A 21,680-nucleotide genomic window follows, 5' to 3' on the forward strand; every position below is an offset into this window, starting at 1 on the left:
CAATATGGGGACAATAAGGAGCACAACAATATTAATAAGGGATACAATTACAATATTAATGGGGACATCATTAGTATTATAGGGACCTAACATATTTAGATCAGGGTTTCAAGAATTCAGGATTCAATGGAGTGCAATGTTTTCATTGCATTTTGTCATGTACAAGGGTATGGAATTAGTATTTAATCAAGAGCACCAAGAGCTTTGTTTACTTTAGAGTGACTTTTAGACTCATCACTCCATTGTTTTTGAGTTTTAGTTATATCAATTTACTATTCTAGTTTTTAGATTTCAGTGTCTATTATAGTCTATTTTGCTTAGTACTAATTAGATTATAAAATGATAAACGATGAATTTTAATTTTAAATCAATTTAGAATCTAGAATGATGAATTTAATTTTTAAATCAATGTAGACTCGAGAATGGTGAATAATGAATACTAAATATGGTTCAGAGTATTTCATTATTGAATCTCATGGTTTATGGATGAATCATGTATGTATTAGTAAGAATGATGAGTATGAATCAATGTATTTCATTATTTAATTCAATTATGTATGTATTATTCTATTTATGCTTTCTTTAAAAAGGGAAAAAAAATTATATACCTCGACGTCCCTTGTCCCCCCTAAATTTCCCTAAAATTTGAAAGTACTCCCACACATCCCCTTGTGCGTCTCCCCGGAGTCTTGGTAGAACATTATGTTCACTCGCACTATGTTAATAACTGAGTGTGCATGTTTGAAGACCAATATGTCTCCAGTGCTCATTTTTTAATCAAAAAAGATAGAGAGCCTTAGAGTATAACCTCGATTTTTTGGATGTCCACGTGGCTGATCTGAGGGTAAAATCATGAGATAACACAGAGAAATAGGCCATCCCATCATAGGAAAACCACAGTTAGCTTATATTTCGGCCACTGCTCACATGAACATGACCACATCTTCCAGCTAATGCTCTAAGATGTCTCTTCAACTCCATAATCTTAAGTTGTTCCAACAACTTCCCAATAAACTTCAAGTGTTGTGCAAATTGAAAACAACCTTCTTTTAATGGATCCGTGCATCAAGGGTAGCCGACCCTCTTTGGTATTTTCAGAGATGAAAATGGAGCACTTCCAAGAACAGCTTGAATGCCGTGCAGAAACGTGACACCCAATAAATAATCAGACGAGAGAAAAGTTCTATGATCTAGGAAACAATAAATCAGACAAACCCTTAAGGATCATCCTAGCCCAAATTTAGCCAGATTTAAAAAAGTTAAATCAGAAATAGATTTGTGATTAGATCCATTGAAGCATAAAAATCGACTGTATTTCTCCACAATTGAAAGTAAAGTGGAATTCCCATTCAAGTCTAAATTACATGGAAATCATCATGACTCAACCAGCTCCGTAAATTTGAAATACAAAATTTGGAAACCTCAGTAAATAGAAACACCATTCAGATCTTAAAAAATTATGAAAAATGGCAGGAATGACCTGCTATGATACCATACAAGAGTTCCATTACTCACAAATTTGCTTTTAAAAAAAAAAAAAAATTAAAATTAAAAAATTTCAGCACTGCAGCAATGACCTATGATATCTTACAAGAGGATAAGTATTTTATTACTCACAAAATCATTCCTTAAAAAAAAACATGCATTTTTGAGAGATTCCTTACCATTTTTAATAAATTTGAAATTAAAATAAATCTACTCTTCATAAATCCAGCATTAAATCTAAACTGATTTTTGAAATTTAAACTTAAATATAAATTTATAAAAAAAACTAAATCCAACGGCAACCCAACTAAATATTTTTGGTAAATGACTTTGAGTGTACATATGCAGTGTGGAATGTTCATCATGGTTTCCCTAAATCAGTCTCAAATGTCAAAACCAGTTATAGAATATTAGATTTTGAAATGGTCTAAGGCCTTCTTGCCCTTCAATTCCTTGCTCCAGATAATTCTCCAAACTCATATCCTCTGTACAGAGCCGGATGTTGTTCATCGACCAGGGGTGCTGCAGGGACAATGAAGGCATCCTGTGAAGGGCCACAAAACGTAGCAACTGATATACGTGTTGTGGACGCATTCGTTATCGCTCGATGCTCAACACTCCTGAATCTCCCATTGCTCACCACCTGAAAAACAATTTCCATTCATAATTCCATGGTCAAGTTTTTAAACGAAGAAAAATTAAATTAGATCACATTTTGGTAATTACCTGCAGTTGATCTCCCAAATTGATGACAAAGGCGTTAGCTATGGGTTCTACAGAAACCCATTTTCCATTTTTGAGTACTTGCAAGCCATTAACATCGCCTTGCATTAAAACAGTGATTCCACTTCCGTCTGAATGGCCTGGACAACAAGGGTAAGATCTGGGTTTGGGCATGGAGGATAGTAATTGACACCCATAGCTTGGCTGTGCTTTCCAAAAATTCTATTCAAGTAATCAGAGCTGAGGCCTAGAGCTTCTGAAATGAAAGCCAGCAGTCTTCGAACCAGTGCTCTCACTTCTGCAGCATATTTACTTGCAATTTCTCTGTAACAATGGCATAGGCAAAATAAATTCCCTGTTTTTATTGAGGTAACCCCTTATCTGTTATTTGAAGGGTTTTATGAAAAATTGTAATTGATTACCTGTAAGCTACGGGCTTCTCAGGCCAAGAGCCTATCACTTCCCCCAGAGGATGACATGGGTGCACCAGATATTCCCTCCAATGGTAGATTTTTTCTGTACCAACATTGAAGCTCGTAGAAAGCTGAACCCTGTGATTTGGGTCCTCTGAGTAGAGGCATGCTCGGTCTTCCACAGGCATTTCGAAGAATTCCTTGGCGATTCCCATCATGCTTTTCATAACAGTCTCTGGCACGCCATGGTTCACTATCTGGTACCAACAATATATCAGATCGTTATATGCAAACCAAAATAGGATCAAATGTTATGCATCTCTGAAAAAAAAAAACTGAAATCATAACAAATTGCAGAGGTGATTACAGATATATCGTCCTAGATTGTTAGGGTTCATCTCAAGGTTAAAGTGTAATATAAGATTTTATGATAAACCAGAAAATGAAAGAAAAAGTTATTACGGTTATGTACCTGGGATGATAAACCAGAAGAGAATTGTTGATAAAGTGGGATTGAAGGGGTTATGTACCTGGAAAAAACCATCCTCCTCACAGGCACGGTGGATTTCTTTGACTACCCTGCTTCTTTTTGGGCCATCCAGGTCTTTCAGGTCCACCACCGGAATGTTTCCAGAGTAACAAACCTCAGCCATCTGTGGGCGTTCATTGGGAGGCAATATATATTTGTCATGCACTTTACTTTTGTTTATTCCATTGCACAGGAGCTTTTCAATAATACCATTCAGCTCGCTCTGGATCTCTACCACTTTAGAAGACATTTCATTGAATTGTGAACCAGTATTTCTGTTCTAGCACAATGGCAGATGCAATTATTGAGAGAGTGAAACAATTTGAGTCTGTTTGCTTTGAGTAGAACTTATTGTTGTCGAAGAGAGCCAATGCTAGCAAATGGTCTCGATCATACAGATTTTCAAGGATTCGTTCGTAGAAAATGCACCCCCATATGAATGGATGAGTTCAACCGTCCAGAGAAAATTTATATTTATGGGTTAAAAAATTATATTTCTGGGGGTCACCATTACTACGCCTACATTTATTTGATAGCAACATCAAAGAAACAAGTCTTTTGATTATTTCTTAATACTATTAATAAATAATAATAAAAAGTCATATATTAATTAATATATTAATAATAAAAAGTCATATATAAATTAATATAGGTGGGTAATCTAAGTACAAAATGTTTTTTTTACTATATTTTTTTATGGTTAATATTAATTAAAATCTGATAGAGATTTGTAAAATTCAAGCTTAGTTGTTCAATTTGTAGAATCTGTAAAAATGTGTTTTAAATCACAAAAAATCACATTTATTTTCAAAATTGCTTTTTAAAATTTGGATGAAAAAGTCTATTTTGTGGATGTCATTTATTAATACTACTAGCCTAGATTAGTTGTGTCTAGAGGGATCAAATATCTTTTCACTTTAAGAAAGGTTTTGCACCTCAAAAGATTTGATCCCTCTCAAGAAATTGTACAGTTAAAATAGGTTAGATTGGTTTAATTATTAATTATAATTATAAATATGGTCATTAATTTTATTTTATTTTTATGTAATTTGACTAATCCAAAATTTTTGTTAATAATTATAACTATTATTTTTTTAATGTAATTTGTAATAGTCAAAATGTTTAACAATGAAGGACATGATATGAGATTATAACATTTGCTCCATAATACAAGTAAAAATAATAAAAATAATTCATATAAAATAAACATATATACATTTTTAAAAATATAGAAGAAGATTCTTATTCATGGAGATTTACGCTTACTTTACTATGGAGATTCTTAATGTGGAAATGGTCTTTGTTACAATACTAAGAATTACCAATACCACATGTCCAAATAACTGTAACTTACTTCATATGGCATTTTTTTTAATTAATCAATTTAACTAAAAGGGAAAAAAAGCCAGAAAAAAGGTGTCCTCTCTTAAAACAACCAAGTGGACAAAATTGATTAAATTCGAAGTTCTTCAAATTTTATTTGTTGGGAAATTTATTAGATGAGATTTTCAAATCTCAAGCCGAACAAGAATAAGCCAACCATGAACATGAATAGTTTCACAAAGTTAGTCTAAAATTCTATTGAAATTGGTTTAAAGTTGGTACACGAATTTCAAAAAGCTTCATAATAAAAAAAATTAAAATTAAAAATAAAAACAATAAAACCTAACTTAAAATTAACCACTTTAAAGGAAAAAATCTAGGTTGCCTATGTTGTCTCCCAATGTCAAACTTAACAATAGAGGAGACTAATACTCATTATGCTAGTTTTGGGAGGATGCTAAAAATTATGTTATTGATTTACATAGAACACTACTATTTTTTAATAATATTTTTCATTTCTATTTATTTATATTTATCTTCACAATTTTGATATGCGAATTTTTTATTTATATGTTATACACCTAGATTATATAAATATATGTATTTATAAATAATTATAATACAAGTACAATATTTTAATAAAATATAAAAGTTAAATATTTTTGAGAAACTTATGTAAATTAAAAAAAAAATTTTAATTTTTAAGTGTTCTTGTTATTTATTAATTTTGAATGTATATATAAACATTTTTAAGAGAAGTATACTTCTCATGAGGGGCTTTGGTTTATATCCAAGACATGTTGGGACTAAAGTGTTTGTCACCTTTGTGATAGTTTAAGACGAAAATATTTTCTCTTGGATTGCCAAGCTTTTACTCACATCCTCTCTAATTTTCAAAGTCTTTGCCACACTACCTAGCTTCTTGAATTGCTAAGTGAGTAAAACTAGGGTGACCTAGGAATTCTTCTCTCCCTTATATTTGATCATAGAAATAAAATAGTAAAGAATGTTTATTAATCTCTTACTTTCTTAAGGTCTAATAGAACATATTCCTCATAGTGCATGTTAATCATCATCATCATCATCATCATAATATACTTAAATATATAAATAAACATATGTATATTAAAAAATAGTTTAATCTATGGTTTATTACTTTTGAATATATATATATATATATATATATATATATATATATATATATATATATATATATATATATATATATATATATATGAGTCTTAGAATTATATTTAAAAGAGCTACAAGAATATATGTGTGTGTGTGTGTGTGTGTGATTTTCAATTTCTTTAGTATGTCAAACTTAATATCGAAATTATTTTCAAAATTTTAACTATTTAATTTATGTCAAACTTTTATGTTTGTCAAACTTTAACAAAAACATGAACCAGATGACTTAAGTTGGCAAAATGGGATGTTATTCTCTCCACCTAGTTGTAGAAAATCCTTGAAACCTTGGAACTACTAATGAAAGCAAACTCATTTGCAAAAGACACGAGATTTCTCTACCAAAATTCTATGGAAAGAAAACAATGAATAGAAACACAATCACACATATAACACAAACTATATCTCGGAAACCCAACTCAGAAAAAACCCTCTTGCTTGTATTAAATCAACTGATCAATCTGATTTATTACATAGAATTTTCTTCAAGCTTGAAGCTCCCTGTAATACTGATCTACTCTTTACAAGACTTTCCCAACACTTAGGCAAATAAGGCCTCTTAGGAGCCTCCTATTTCTAGTGCAAATCCCCCCTAAAAAAATGGAATTTATCCTATTTCCTTGAGCATTTTCGCCCCTAGAAAATAGGAATTTCTCCTATTTCCTTACATAATTCCCAAGAGAACTTGTTATGCTTCCTTGTCAAGCCTTTACAAAAATCATGTGTACAATGAATAAATGTATTTTGCTGATCCGAATGGAAAATGGCATCAACCCATGGTACTCATCCACCCATATTATCCATCGACCCATGAAATTTACCCATGGTATTGCAAATGGAATCCGCCCGTGGTATTGTAAAATCCACCCATGGTATTATTTCACCCATGGAATTGACCCGTGGTATTGTAACTGAAAAATACTATAAGTAACAAGTCACATTTTGTAAAAGGACAGATTGTCTGCCACAATGTAGTCTTTACAGTTCAGAGGCATGTAGCCATCACATCTCTTCTCAGAGATAAGCTACCATCGCCCTAGCTGGTTTATTTCCATTACTATTTTAAATAAAAGTTTCTTTGTGGTTTTGTTTATTGGGCATTCTCCTCTTTTTCTTCTGGCAATTCAAGGTTTCAGATCTTGGGGGTCTCTCCCCCCAAGATCCATTTCAATCTTTTAGATCTTAGGGGCCTTTCCCCAAGATCTGGATCAGTGGTATCAGAGCAAGTTACGATTCCATGGGAATGAGGGTTTCATGCATATTTCGGTCTCAATTTTTTTGCAAGAATTTTTTTGGGCGGCGACTTTGCAGATCATATCTGAAACATTTGGTACAAAATTTATAAAAACAAATACCAGATCTGGATTCCTCTCGAAAAATCACCCAATTTCAAAAAAAAAATGGGCCGAATCAGAGTTCGGATGTGGGAGATATCACTGATTTAAAATCAGCTATTTTATCAGAATTTTTGTGACGGCGGAACTATTGTAGCGTGAATCTGAGATCTCAGAATGTCCAGATAAGGATTTCCATCACATGGGAAGATGCAAAATGGTCCTTCTGCTTCCAAAAACAGGTTATAATAAATATTCTGAGTTATATTGGCCGAGTTATGTCCATTTTAACTCTGGAGCAACATTCGGAGTGGGTTCCCATTGGAGACGTGCCCTCCCACCCCAGGCTATGTAGGCACCTTCTACTTCATCAGCAACCAACATCATGGTTATGGGTCAACCGCATAAAATCCTTGTCATCGAAGTCCATTTGCTAGGCCACACACTGTTAGAATCACAGTTGGTCACAAGCATTATAGGGTATCTCTATCCTCGGATCTTCATTTATCAGGGGTTTGGGCTAACCACATAAAACCCTTATCTTCAGTGGCTCTTCATATTCAACAAAGGCTTCGCAGGAGGGAACTTTACGCAATGGGGACCATTGCTTCTTAAGGAGGGAGGAATGATCCGAATGGAAAATGGCATCAACCCATGGTACTCATCCACCCATATTATCCATCGACCCATGGAATTTACCCATGGTATTGCAAATGGAATCCGCCCATGGTATTGTAAAATCCACCCATGGTATTATTTCACCCATGGAATTGACCCGTGGTATTGTAACTGAAAAATACTATAAGTAACAAGTCACATTTTGTAAAAGGACAGATTGTCCGCCACAATGTAGTCTTTACAGTTCAGAGGCATGTAGCCATCACATCTCTTCTCAGAGATAAGCTACCATTGCCCTAGCTGGTTTATTTCCATTACTATTTTAAATAAAAGTTTCTTTGTGGTTTTGTTTATTGGGCATTCTCCTCTTTTTCTTCTGGCAATTCAAGGTTTCAGATCTTGGGGGTCTCTCCCCCCAAGATCCATTTCAATCTTTTAGATCTTAGGGGCCTTTCCCCAAGATCTGGATCATTTGCCTTCATTCAATCTCAATAGGAAATTCGAATTGCGTGACATACTATGGCTCAATTTAGTAGCTGCAACTAGTTTTGAGTTAAAAAAAGTCAAACTACTCAACTAAACTCATAACTATCTCTACTCTAGAACTAGATATGAGTTAAATGACACACACTAGAGTTTAACTCCACTATATAGCTGAATTTTACCGATCAACTAATACACAACTCACTAAAAGTCATCTAACTTGAATTAGTGGGCAATAACTGAGTGATAGGCCACATCACAGATGTTAATTGACAACTAACTCAAGCATCTATGAGATTGAATTCGAATTGGAATCTTTAACAAAGGCACAAGTCAAGGAATCCATTCCTTGCTACAATTTCAAAACTCCATCTCAATGAGGAAGGGCTTCTTGGAAGAACTTTGTCCACCTGGATCATTCTTCAACTCTACAAAATTCTTTGCTACTGGAGTTTCTCCCATTGAACTAGAAGACTTCTCTGCTTTCTTTTTCAGACCTTGTTTTGAAGACCCATTCTTTCTCATCATGCTCTGCTTCTTGAAGTTGGGAGAGTCAACCAAATCCTCTGCACACTTAGCTCAATATTTACCTATACTGGAAGTATTTAACTAAGTGGATTCCTCCACTCACCTTGGGCTATGGTCCTCATCATCATCATCCTCGTAGTCAACCCAACTTCCAACTAGCTTAGAATAAAATTGAGATATTGGTTGAGATCTATCTTGAGAGCTCTAGCATGCTCTTGCTCAACCACCACATCTCTACTTTGAGAAATATTTTCCTTATTTCTCAAGGATACACATGCATCAACCTCAAATTTCTAGAGGTTCTCGATCCTAACCCTAATCTTCTTGACTTGCCTTGAAGCATAATGCTTGAGGTAGGTCTTCCCTTTACTGAAAAATACGTGATACGGTTTGTCTTCAAGGACTGCTACTGAGACAAGGTTTTTCTTCAATCCTAAAACCTGTATCACATTCTTGAGATGGATAAGGGAATGAGATGCCCTCTTAAACCTCATTGTACAAACTTCTTTGTTCATATATCTGCTTTCATCTCCAAGCTCGATATGGAATTGCATGTCTTTCTCCTCCAAACCACTAAAGAATTTTTTATTCCCTCTCATTTGGAATGAAGCCCCTAAGTTAATGTACCATACATTACCTTGTATTAAGCTTACCGTGCAAGCTATCAAGGATAAATCCAATTCAAACTGAGAAGAGAGTGGTTCTCCTCTTGTTGTTGTTGCAACATGCTTGTTGGATTTCTTGGTTGGACATTTTGTAGCATAATTTCCAAACTCATGACAATGAAAACACTTGATCTTGCTACTATCCTTATTTTCCTTGCCTCCATTCTAAATAGACTCAGTTTTTCCTTAGGCCTTCTCGCCCTTATCTTTCTTCCCTTTTTGAGCCAAAACAAAGTTCTCCTTAGCTTTTCTCCCAGATGAAAGCCTATCCCTTGTGTTCCTCTTTATCTCTTCCTGCACAAGGTCTGACCAAAGTCTCTCCTAATTAGGGAGCTTATCTCTGCCATTCACTGCATTGTGGAAACTCTATCGATATTTATGGATCCCAAGAAGAGTAAGGCTCGCAATATCTGTTGGTGGAACTGTCTCTCCAGCACCTCCAAGTTCATGCCTCACTTGAGCAAACCTAGATAGATATGTAACAATGAGCTTATCCTTGCCCATTCAAATATTCCTCAATTTTTTCTTTAAAACAAACTTTATGGCATCACTACTGCTTTCAAACAGATCAGTAAGGACCTTCCACATATACAATGGTGTTTCCATCCAATGTAATCATTTCTTTAATGTAAAATGGCATTTCCTTACACAATTCCAAAGATAAATTGCTTTGCTTGCTTCTCAAGCCTCTACACAAAAACCTATGTACAATGAATAAATAGATTTGTGCCTTAATTCAATCTCATTAGGTAATTCAAATTGCACAACCTACTAGGGCTTAATTTACTAGCTACAACTAGTTAACTAAGAGTCAATTGAGTTAACAAAAGTGAAACTACTCAACTAAACTCATAACTATCTTTATTCTAGAACTATATATCAGTTAACTAACAGATACTAGAGTTTAACTCCAGTAGATAGCTAAATTTTAGCTATCAACTAGTACAAAACCCATTGAAAGCATCTAACTCAAATTAAATGACAATAACTTAGTGATAGGCCACATCACACATGTTAACTAAAAACTAACTCAAGCATCTGTGAGATTGGATTTGAATTGCCATCCTTGACTAAGGCACAAGTCAAGGAAGCCAATACTTGTTATAATTTCAAAGCTCCCTCTTAATGAGGAAGGGCTTCTTGGAATAACCCTGTCCACTTGGATTTGTCTTCAACTCTACCAAGTTCTTTGTTGTTGTAGTTGCTCCATATGAACTAGAAGACTTCTTCGATTTCTTTTGCAGACCTTGTTTTAAAGACCCATTCTTTCTCATCATGCTCTGCTTCTTGAACCTGGGGGACTCAACCAATTCCTCTGCCCACTTGGCTCGAACTTTCCCTATACTGGAAGTATCTCACTGAGTCGTTGCCTCCACTCACCTTGGGCTATGGTCCTCATCATCATCATCCTATTGGTTAGCCCAACTACCAACTAGCTTAGACTAAAACTGAGATACTGGTTGAGGCTACATCTCGAGAGCTCTATCTTGATATCCCTCAACAACCACATCTATATTCTAAGAACTCTTTGCTTGCTGCTTAAGGCTACACATGCAACAACCTCAAATTTGTAGAGGTTCTCAATCTTGACCCCAATCTTCTTGACTTGTCCTGAAGTAGAATGCTTGAGGTAGGTCTTCCCTTTGTTGAATACACAAGGATTTTCTTCAGTATTGAATCATACATCACATTCTCGAGATGGAGAAGGGAACTAGACTCCCTCTTAAATCTCATTGTACTAACTCCTTTGGCCATATATTTTCCATCATCTCCAAGCTCGATATGGAATTGCATGCTTTTCACCTCCAAACTACTCAAGAATTTGTTATTCCTTGTCATGTGTAATTAAGCCCTTGAGACAATATACCACAAATTACCTAGTGTTGAACTTTCCATGCTAGCTATCAAGGAGAAATCCAATTCGAACTGAGAAGAGAGTACCTCTCCTATTACTTTTGCTACAACATTCTTATTGGATTTCTTGTTTGGACATTTTGTAGCATAATTTCCAAACTCATGACAATGAAAACACTTGATCTTGCTAAGCTCCTTCTTTTCCTTGCCTCCATTCTAACTAGACTGGGTTTTTCCTTAAGCCTTGTCACTCTTAGTTGTCTTCCCTTTGTTATCTAAAGAAAACTTCTCCTCATATTTTTCCCAAATAATACTCCATCCCTTATATTCCTCTTTATCTCTTCATGAAAAATATCTAACCACATTCTCTCCCAATCAGAGAGCTTATCTCTGTCATTCACTACATCCGAGAAACTATGCAAAGATTTGTGAAGTCCAATAAGAGCAAGGCTCACAAGATATATTGGTAGAACTGTCTCTCCAACACTTCCAAGTTCATCCCTCACTTGAGTAAACCTGGATAAATATGTAACAATAGGCTCATCCTTGCCCATTCAAATGTTCCTCAATTTTTTCTTCAAAGAAAGTTTTCTAGCATCACTACTTGTTTATTAAACATGAGTAAGGACCTTACACATCTAGAATTTGTGTTTCCATCCCATGAAAATTTGGAACAATATGGTCTCTAACTCCTTCTAGGATCATCCTCCTAGCTTTAGCAATGCCTTTCTTCCAATGAGTCAGTTGTTGTGCATCTGATGCCAAAATTTTAGGAATATCAGTCTTGATGTATTCCAAAACCCCATTATCATCTAACATAGCTTCCATTATGTCCTTCCATGCACAAAATTTCAAATTCCCTTCTAGGGCATGCTCTATCCTCAAACCATAAGATGACATGATTCTTGCACTTGTAGAATTCCTGCACTAATTGATCTCCTCTTCAATGTGCTTTGAATCTGATCAAGGAACTTATTCTCTATCTTGTTTTCGACTCTAATACCATGTATAAATCCTTGAAACCTTACAAGTTCTAATGAGAACAAACTAATATGGAAAAGACACAAGATTTATCTACCAAAATTATATAGAAATAAAACAACGAATAGAAACACAATCACACACAGAACACAAAACATATTTGGTGAAACCAACTGGGAAAAACCCCTCTTGCTTGTATTAAATCAACTCGAAGAAATCTAATTTATTACCTAGAATCTACTTCAAGCATGAAGCTCCCTACAATATTGATCTACTCTACACAATACTTGCCCAACACGTAGTTAAATAATGCTCGCTAGAGCCTACTATTCGCTACTAGCATGAATCCTCCCTAAAAGATAGGAATTTCTCCTATTTCCTAGCAAATTTTGCCCCTAAATATTAGAAATTTCTCCTCTTTTCTTATACAATTCCCAAGAGAAATTGCTCTACTTGCTTCTTAATCCTTTACAAGAAAACATGTGTACAATTAATAAATAGATGTGTGCCTTCATTCAATCTCAATAGGAAATTCGAATTGCATGAAGTACTAGGGATAAATTTAGTAGCTACAACTAGTTAAGTGAGACCCAGTTGAGTTAAAAAATGTCAAACTACTCAACTAAACTCATAAATATCTCTATTCTAGAACTAGAGATCAATTAATTGATAGACACTAGTGTTTAACTCCACTAGATACGTAAATTTTAGTTATCCACTAGTACACAACTCGTTGGAACTCATCTAACTTGAATTAACTAACAATAACTTAGTGACAGGCACAAGTCAAAGAAGCCATTTCCTGCTACAATCTCAACACAAGTTTCAAATCCCACGAACTAGATGACTCATGTTGGTACAATGAGATGTTATTCTCTCCACCTAATTTCAAATCCCACCGACAGACATCTTTAGCCCACTAGGCCTAGCCAAAATTACTCTAATGAGTTGATTCACCATCGTTAAAAAAAGAAATAGTCGTAACCAAAATTACTCTAATAAGTTGATTAACAAGAGAGAGAGAGAGTTTTATTGATTCACCATTGTAAAAATAAAAATAAAAAAAATATGAGGACAAATCATAGGCTCCAAAGGAATTCATTCAGTTACAATAAAAGGAAGAGCTAAAAGAGAACAACTACTTTGGAAGTAAATCTCAACCTTTGATTTGTGCAAACTATTATGAATATTCTAGAATATTCCAAGGAAGTTAGATTTCTACCCTTCACCTAATAGTTATTGACAATTAAATTAAAGCTTTTGAAGTCCTATTCCAAAATAGACACAAATATTGACATAATTATAATGTTATTTTAAATTATTATTATTAATGGTTATAAACACAATTAACATATGAGTTTAATTTTTAACCTATATATAAGCTTTGTAACAATATTATAGGTCAATACCATGTCTTACCATTACTATATACTCAAAAAATCATAATTCACGTTCATATCATATTTATTTAATTAATCAATTTAATTAAAAGACAAAAGAGGCATAACTATTATTAAGACAAGAATAGCTATATAAATTAAATAGATGGGAGATGCCTATAGGCATTGACCCATAAGAAGCATCAAAACACTTGCTTTATTTCACCGAGAGGTATACCCAATATGGAACTAATGTTGTAATGTCCTATCATGTTTGTTATGTAAACAAAGGTGATAAAGGAATAAAAATAAAAATAATCATACTTTGAAATAAAAATAACTTATTGAACCATGGTATTCATGTGGAACATATTTAAAGAGGGAATGAATAGCCTAGATCCATCTTAATTCAGATCTCTTTGGTTTGCAACTCAAGAGATTTGATCCCTTTCAAGGCTTTGTAAATCCCTAGTTAAGATGGATCTAGGTTTGTTATAATTAATAATAAATAAATAAAAGAACTAACATATAAGTTAAACATATATGCATATAAAGCAACATGAAACTGGATTTTTAACCTTGAAGATTTATCCTCTCTTTACCATAGAGATTATTTATCTATAAATAAGTTGTTTTATAATACCACGGATTATCGATACCACATACTCAAAAATCATACCTCACTTCATATGACACTCGTTGATATGACAAAATTTTTAATTAGTCAATTTGATTAAAAGGGAAAAAATGGCATAACTACTTCAGAGATAAATCTCAACATTTGATTTGTCTATGATACTATGAATATTCTATAATATTGTATGGAGGTTAAATCTCTACCATCCAACTAAAAAATATTGATAATTAAATTAAAATTATGGAAGTTTGTTCCAAAATAGACATGTCTAGTAGCATAATGATATTAATATCAAAATTTAAAACCATATAAATTAAATAGAAGGTAGAATCCCATAGGAAGAAATCCATAAGAAGCATTAAAAGAATTACTACATGATACATCTTTGGGTGCTAAAACTTGAAAAAATCATAAAAAAATTAACTATAGTATAACTTTATTTTAAATTATTAGTACTATTATTAATAAATAATAAAAATAATTAGTATTAAGTTAAACATATACACATTTAAAAAAAACATGGAACACAATTCTTAGCCATAGATATTTATCCACACTTTATCATGGAGTTTCTTAATCTATAAATAGGCTTTGTTACAATACCATGAGCTAATACCATGGATTATCAATACCACATGTTGAAAAAACCATAACTCGCTTAAATTTGTTCATATGAAATTTTTTTAATTAATCATTTTAATTAAAAGGAAAAAATGACATAACTACTTTGTTGACAATTTTTAATTAAAATAAAAAATTTGGCCTAAGTACTTTGGAGATAAATCTGAACATTTGATTTATATATATGCTTATGAATATCCTATGGAGGTTAAATTTCTACCATCCATTTAATAAGTATTGATAATCAAAATTTAAACAGTAAAAGCCTTATTTCTAAATAGACACCCTTATCGACATAAATATTCTGTGAACATTAACTTGTGTAACAATATAAACTAGCATTTGCACCACATGTTGCAAAGGAAACACCGTAAGGCAATGACATAAGAAACAATAGCATAGAAAAAAGAAGTAAAAAAATTATGCAATGTTGTTTGCTTACTGATGTTTCTTTTTTATCATATGTTATGTTTTATGGAGATTCCAACGAGGATATGTTCAAAGTGAAGGTCATGCACCACACTTCACTCTAAAGGATTTATGAAAATGCTCTTCATTAAGATTCTGGAACCTTTATAAGTAAATGATTTAAATCAAACATTTCATAACAAAGTAATCTCATATCACCTTAATTCACAATGCAATGGATAATAGTTTTTGTTCATTAGAAATTGGTCTAATTTTATGAGGAAAGCTTGATAGAAAGACTTTAGTAGTAAGGGGAACCTTAATAAATTGCCTCATGATTTGTTATATGATGTTGTTAATTTAGTTACTTGTTGCTTCTTATCCTTATTTCACTCATGTAAAATGTCCAAACTATAAAAGAATGATATTATTTATTGTCTCTTTGGACCATTGTATTTTATCTAACTCAATCATTTCCATAGCATCAACTAGGTGTCAATCATTCTCTTTCCATAGTGACTCAATGTCTTCAAATGCATTTCATAAATTTGGTTTAATAAATGTTGGTGGAAAACCAATATATTTCACTTTGTAGAAAGGAGTGTACATTGGTTGGAACAAAATTGTATTGCTCTTACCATGTGATGTTGTCATCTAAATCTTGAATCTTTGTCACCACTTCTAAAATTCCCCATTCTAATTGTTGTTTGGCCATGATGATATTGGCATCATATACTTGTTCATGATAATATCATTTAAGAAGTCAATGATAAGTAGCACAACTACTTCCTCACAATTGTGAAATTCCGCATTCTAATTGTTATTTGACCATGATGATATTGGCATCATAATCCTTGTTCATGAGAATATCATTTAAGAAGTCATTGATAAGTGGCACAATTGGTTCTTCACAGTTATGAAAGTAAAGGAAAAATTAATTCACATTATGTTTGAAAATGTTATACTCAAAGTCTTGATTCATGAAATTTTGTATCCTCTCCTTTTGTTGTTTTAATTTGTGTCATCTCAAAAAAATATTCTCCAATAACCTATGTTATTGATATCTTAGCAGTGGCATTGTCATTAGGTTTTCTTGCTAGACATTAAGCACAACTAATTTTGTAGTTTCAATTGAAAATTTCATGCCTCCATTCCATATTTGTTATAGAAGGAAAAGATCCCTAAAAACTATAGATGAATCCTCATCATGAAATCTAGGAGCTAGCTCATTAATCATCTATTCATCCAAGGTGTCATCTCCATGTTGTTGGTAGCTTCACTAATGATGCCTAAGCCTCATGGTAATACATTAATAATTTACATTACTTTTTGACCGAGAGATTCTAGAAGGCGATGGCGAAAGCGGTGATGACGGTTTGCAGCGTGGCCTCTCTGGTTTGCACTGGTTTGGCCACTCAGAGAGCTGGCTACCTCCTGCTCTTGAACCAGATCGGAGATTGGAATCTGCACGATTGCTTGCTCCTGCACAGGGATATCCATGGAAGAGATGACGTCACCGTTTGGGCGGCTACACTACCTGAAAAAAATGCATCAGACGATATTGGAGCTGCTGCCTTCACAGATGCTTGCTACGCTACAAAGACTCACCTTGGAGGTTCTATAGATCTCACCTCAGTAGAAAGCCATCAGCGGATCTGCCTCTCGAACCTGCCAAATCGGCTTGCAGAGACGCCAACGTTGGCCATTCTCATCGACTGCGTAGCAGACTTGGATCTGTAGGCTGCATGCCCATGCACAAGGCTCCCCTTGGCACAGATGAAGTCGTCGTTTGCGTGGCTGTTTTCCTGGCTAATGTTCCAGACGGTCCTAATGCCGCTGTTTTTAGAGTTTCTCACAATGTAAATAGGAGCAGCCCTGAAGTTCCCTCAGATCTCTTCTCTGTCGTACGTATGCAGCGGATCGGCTTCCTGAACCCGCTTGATAGGCCTGTAAAGGCACCAAGGAAGGAAATACACATTGACTGCATATGTGCCCCTCGTCCAGCTCTGGTCAATGCTCAAAGACTGGCGAATCTGGACATGGATCTGTCTGTTGTTTGTTGGAAGCAGTTTCCTTTCTTGAACCAGCCAGATCTGCCTGAAGAAACACATGCATTTCAGATCTAAGTAAAACTGTTGGGCAATACGATGATGCAATGGGTACACGCAACAGATCTTGTGCAGGATCTTTTGCAAAAACTCGAATGTCGGCTGGGGATCCCCTCCTCTTACCTCAGATTGCTATATAAGGGTAAGCAACTTATGAATCCCCTTCATATCTCCTTTTACAGCATTCATAAGGATGCTTCTATTGTGGCTACCTTTTGTTTAAGAGGTGGTTCCATTGGGCAGACCTCCTCTGCCCCTTCTTTCTCTTATAAAGATGCAGTCCGCAAAGACGCTGCCCACCCACAGTCCTCTTCGAAAGCAGCCCAACCAACTGTGGCTCCAAAGCCATTTTTGGTAGACAAATCAGAGGAAATTCCTTCCATCAATTTCTCTCATCCTGAGATTGACAATCGCTACCAGATATTTGCAGAATCCGCACTCATATGCAGATTTAATGGGCTCTGGCCTTGCACATCAGATCTATACCAATGGATCCATACCAATTGGACTAAAAAAAGCAAGATCTACTTATGTTCAAAAGGATTCTTCATTGTGGTTTTTGACTTAAATGAAGATTACCAGAAGGCCTTAATGGGAGGCCCTTGGTTCTGGGGTTCGGCTGGGCTTTTTCTCACCCCTTGGTTTCCAGACTTCGACCCTTCTACAGCTGTCATCACCAAGCTTCCCATTTGGGTCAGGCTCCCGAATCTTCCGGCACATCTATGGCATATCTCTGTCTTCTTAGCCATTGGAGACACTTTAGGACGCTACCTGGCTACAGATTCTTCAAGAAAGGAAAATGGACTCTACACCTACGGCAGAATTTGTGCAGAAATAGATATCAGCAAAGGACTACCGGATCAGATCAATCTCAAGATTGGAGATTTCCACTGGACACAAACCTTGGATTACGAGAATACAGCCTTCCGTTGCCGCCATTGTCATCAAACGGGGCACCTCCAGAGTACATGTACCCAGTTCCTCGACAAAAAGAAGAATCTGAAACGCAAACCCAAATCCAAGAGCTGGAATCCCTGTGTGCCACCCCCTCCTATGGACAATATAGATTCCTCTAGTTCGGATGAGGAGGAAATTGAAGCAGATGGGTAGAATGATGAGATTCCGCTGGACGCTCCCTCGGTCGGTCCGACAGTCCCCTCTGCCCCTCAGATCTCTCAGAAACGTTCTCATATATCTTCGTCCTCAGACTCTGATAAGGATATTCCACCGCCAGAGCATAATAGTCTACAACTTGTTATGGCTCAGCCAAACTCCACTGGATGGGTCAAAGTAAGCAAGAAAAAAGGCAAAAAATGTCGTGTGGCAGTAACTACCCTCTCGGGGTAGATATCTCTGCTTAGTTCTAGCTTTTTGTATTCCCGTGTTTTCTATGGCCCTTTCCTTGATTGTCTCTAAGGAGCGAGGTAGATAGCCTATCACCTACGGCTCCCATGCTTTTCTGCTTCGCTTGCATGCAAGCTTGATTGTACTATACATTTCTTATCTTAATAGAATTAGTCTTATTCAAAAAAAAAAAAAAAAAAAATTGCATTAATACTTTACATGAGAAACATGTGGGTGCTTTTGTTTAGGGCGATGTATATTGGCCCTGAATGATACTATATTGAGCCTACATTATGGTGAAAAATTTAGTATGCTAGAAATCACTAGAGAACCAATCTACCTCCTATTCATATGTGTATATATATATATATATCCATATATGTTTTTTCCTCTCATGATTTGGGTGAATAAATCCACAGAGGAAAACATGAGATCATGGCTAGGGGATTTTCATAGGAAAAACAATATCCACTATGTAAACTCTTTCTTCCTCGAATCTAGCAGAAATTTTGGGTATAGATAATTAGGGAGAATGAGTTAAAATTAGAGTTGGTCAAATCAGATTTGGTTAAAATTGTTTGTGTTGGATGATGCAACTCATTCCCAACCCTTAGATGGCAGCTAAGTTTTCCTCTTAAACCATCTTAAGCCCTTTGTCAAAGAAAATAATCTATACACCTACACACCTACATCATAAAGTGTTCTTTCTAATAGTCATTAAACTTGTAGAGAGAAAAACTCCAGTGTCTACCATTAAGGAGTCTATTCAATACTTTACAACAATCAACTATACTGAGAGGAAGCCATCATCACGACATACAATCCCACCATCATATTTCCCATATAATTGGAATTGATGTTGATTGGAAAGATGTGGAAATTAACCCCAACATAATTTCACATGACATAAAGCTCAAAACATATAGGTGATATCTGATACGTTTATATTTCCTATTTTTGTTTCACTTGTATCTACGTCAGCCATGTCTCGTCTCTCTGCATTTTTTTTCTCCTTCGTGTCATACCTTTGTGTTTACTGCATGATTTACGTGGTGAGCTCTATCGATATTGGTCAATGAGGACCTTATAAGTACATTTATTTATAAAAAAATTTAACAGTGTTAATGTTGATGTAAGTGGGCAATTATGAATTTCAATGTGTTTAGTGGACACACTGTCGATACAAAAGCAATTGAGAAATACATTTTCCACATGGAAAAGCTGAGATTTGTGTGGTTTAATATGGGTGGCGTTTCTTGCATCGGTAACCGAAAAACTTATTTGTAAGTATTTTGTTCTTCTTGGTTTCAAATAATGGTAACATCTCATCTTCTAAATGAATATCGATGTCATTCATCGAAATTGCTTGATCTCTATAGAAAACGTTGGGAGTTTCTTCTGATTGAATCTTTCCATGGATAAAATTTTACAAGACTCTATATTTAATGAATTTTAATGGACAACTTCTGATTGAAATTGGGTGGCTTTTAACACTACAAGTTCTGTAAGTTGATTGATGAAGTAATCACAAGGGTAGCACAGTGTTGATACCATCCAAATCCATTTATCCAAGGAATATTGAGGTTGCGAAGTAGAGCTCATTTGTCTGAACTCCCCCATATGTATATCAGACAATTTTTTACTTGGGTGCAATAATCTTTCTTTTGAATGAAGTCAATGCACTGTGTAAATTTTATCCAACATTCAAACACACAATGTAGTGGGGATGGATCTTTGAGTGTTACCCTCTACACAAAGCATCTTCCTTCTTTAGATGCAATTAGAATAATATTAACAAAAACCTCTTGGGTTGGAATGGAAAATAAAAGAGTATAATAACTAGATTGACTGAACGAAGAAATTATTGCACAGATCTACCCCATCAAACGATTCAACCACCATGTAGCCTTTTCTTCTTTCCTATCATCATTATCAGTAAGCCACTTTTCACATTTGGGAAGTTTGTCAACTGTCAAAAGAATTATGTAGAATGCATTAGCTTCTATGTATGCAAATATTATGCATACTATTCATATACTTGAGTACTCAAACAATTGACGCATGGGTTTCACAAAGTTAAAAAAATGTTTAAAGATATAGAAATCAAAGGTGGGAAAGTAGTAGAGAACCCTCTTTGGCAACCAATCAGAGTTTCTCCATAGGTTCAGAGAAAAGAGAGAGCCTGAGTTGCAGGTAAACCTCTTTATTCCATTTTTTCTGTCCCATATTAACAGTTCAATCAATGGCGGCCTCTAGGGTTTCAAAAAAATTATCATGAACAGAGTCCACCAAACCCTCTTTTAAGGCCATGGGCGCAAAGTACTTGCGTCTGCCCAATGCAATTTCCGTAAGTAACAAGAATCAACCTTGCTCCTACTGACGAACATGCTATCGAGAGTAATGACGAAGCCCATGTCTAGTTTGCTCATATAGAGAAACCCTCTGTCCTTTCTCATGAATTTGTAATCATGGGCTAACGTAAAAATGAATCCCCTTGTAGAAGTATGCCCGTAGATGAAGGCAATTGACGGTAACTTCAATTCCACGAGGGCTGTGACGAGGTGCATGAATTTGAGGCCGAGGATCTCAAATCGATCCTCTCTACTGCAAGCTTTCAGTGTTGTACGATGCAAATGTGTCGCTTATCATTTTCTCCAACCGAGGAAGCTCATTATAATTGTTTCAATCTAATAATTTTCTCCAAATGAGGAAGCTCGTTATAATTGTTTCAATCTAATCATTTTCTCCAACCGAGGAAGCTCGTTATAATTGTTTCAATCTAATGGCAGAGGATTCTTTGATCGTCTAACATAATATCCTATGTAGGGGAATTTTTTCAAAGGGAAATGCCTTATGGCGTAATTATAGTGATAGATATGTTTATTTTAGAACATGTTTCTTGAATTTTAGTTGAATTATGAAAAATTATTAGGTAGATAGTAGGGATTTAACCTACATGGAATATGCATATTTTCATTAGTAATTAGAATAAAAGGTTGATATTTTATCTTAAAGGTATTTATGCCTTTTTCTTTTCAATTTAAATAAAATATTGGCAA

General features: G+C 34.8%; 1 pseudogene across 1 annotated transcript; it reads right to left on the reverse strand.

Annotated features, from left to right (window-relative positions):
• Positions 1 to 1,786: 1,786 nt before the first annotated feature.
• LOC149148087 (protein DMR6-LIKE OXYGENASE 1-like) lies at positions 1,787 to 3,501 on the reverse strand (annotated as a pseudogene). The gene is made up of 4 exons (XR_016263243.1): positions 3,152 to 3,501; positions 2,631 to 2,878; positions 2,212 to 2,532; positions 1,787 to 2,128 (listed from the first exon to the last, which is right to left on the reverse strand). The product of XR_016263243.1 is annotated as a protein DMR6-LIKE OXYGENASE 1-like (transcript).
• Positions 3,502 to 21,680: the final 18,179 nt, after the last annotated feature.

This window comes from Pinus tabuliformis, chromosome 9, assembly GCF_031772625.1.
Source record: "Pinus tabuliformis cultivar Carrire ecotype Pingquan chromosome 9, CPIR1, whole genome shotgun sequence".
Taxonomy (NCBI): domain Eukaryota; kingdom Viridiplantae; phylum Streptophyta; class Pinopsida; order Pinales; family Pinaceae; genus Pinus; species Pinus tabuliformis.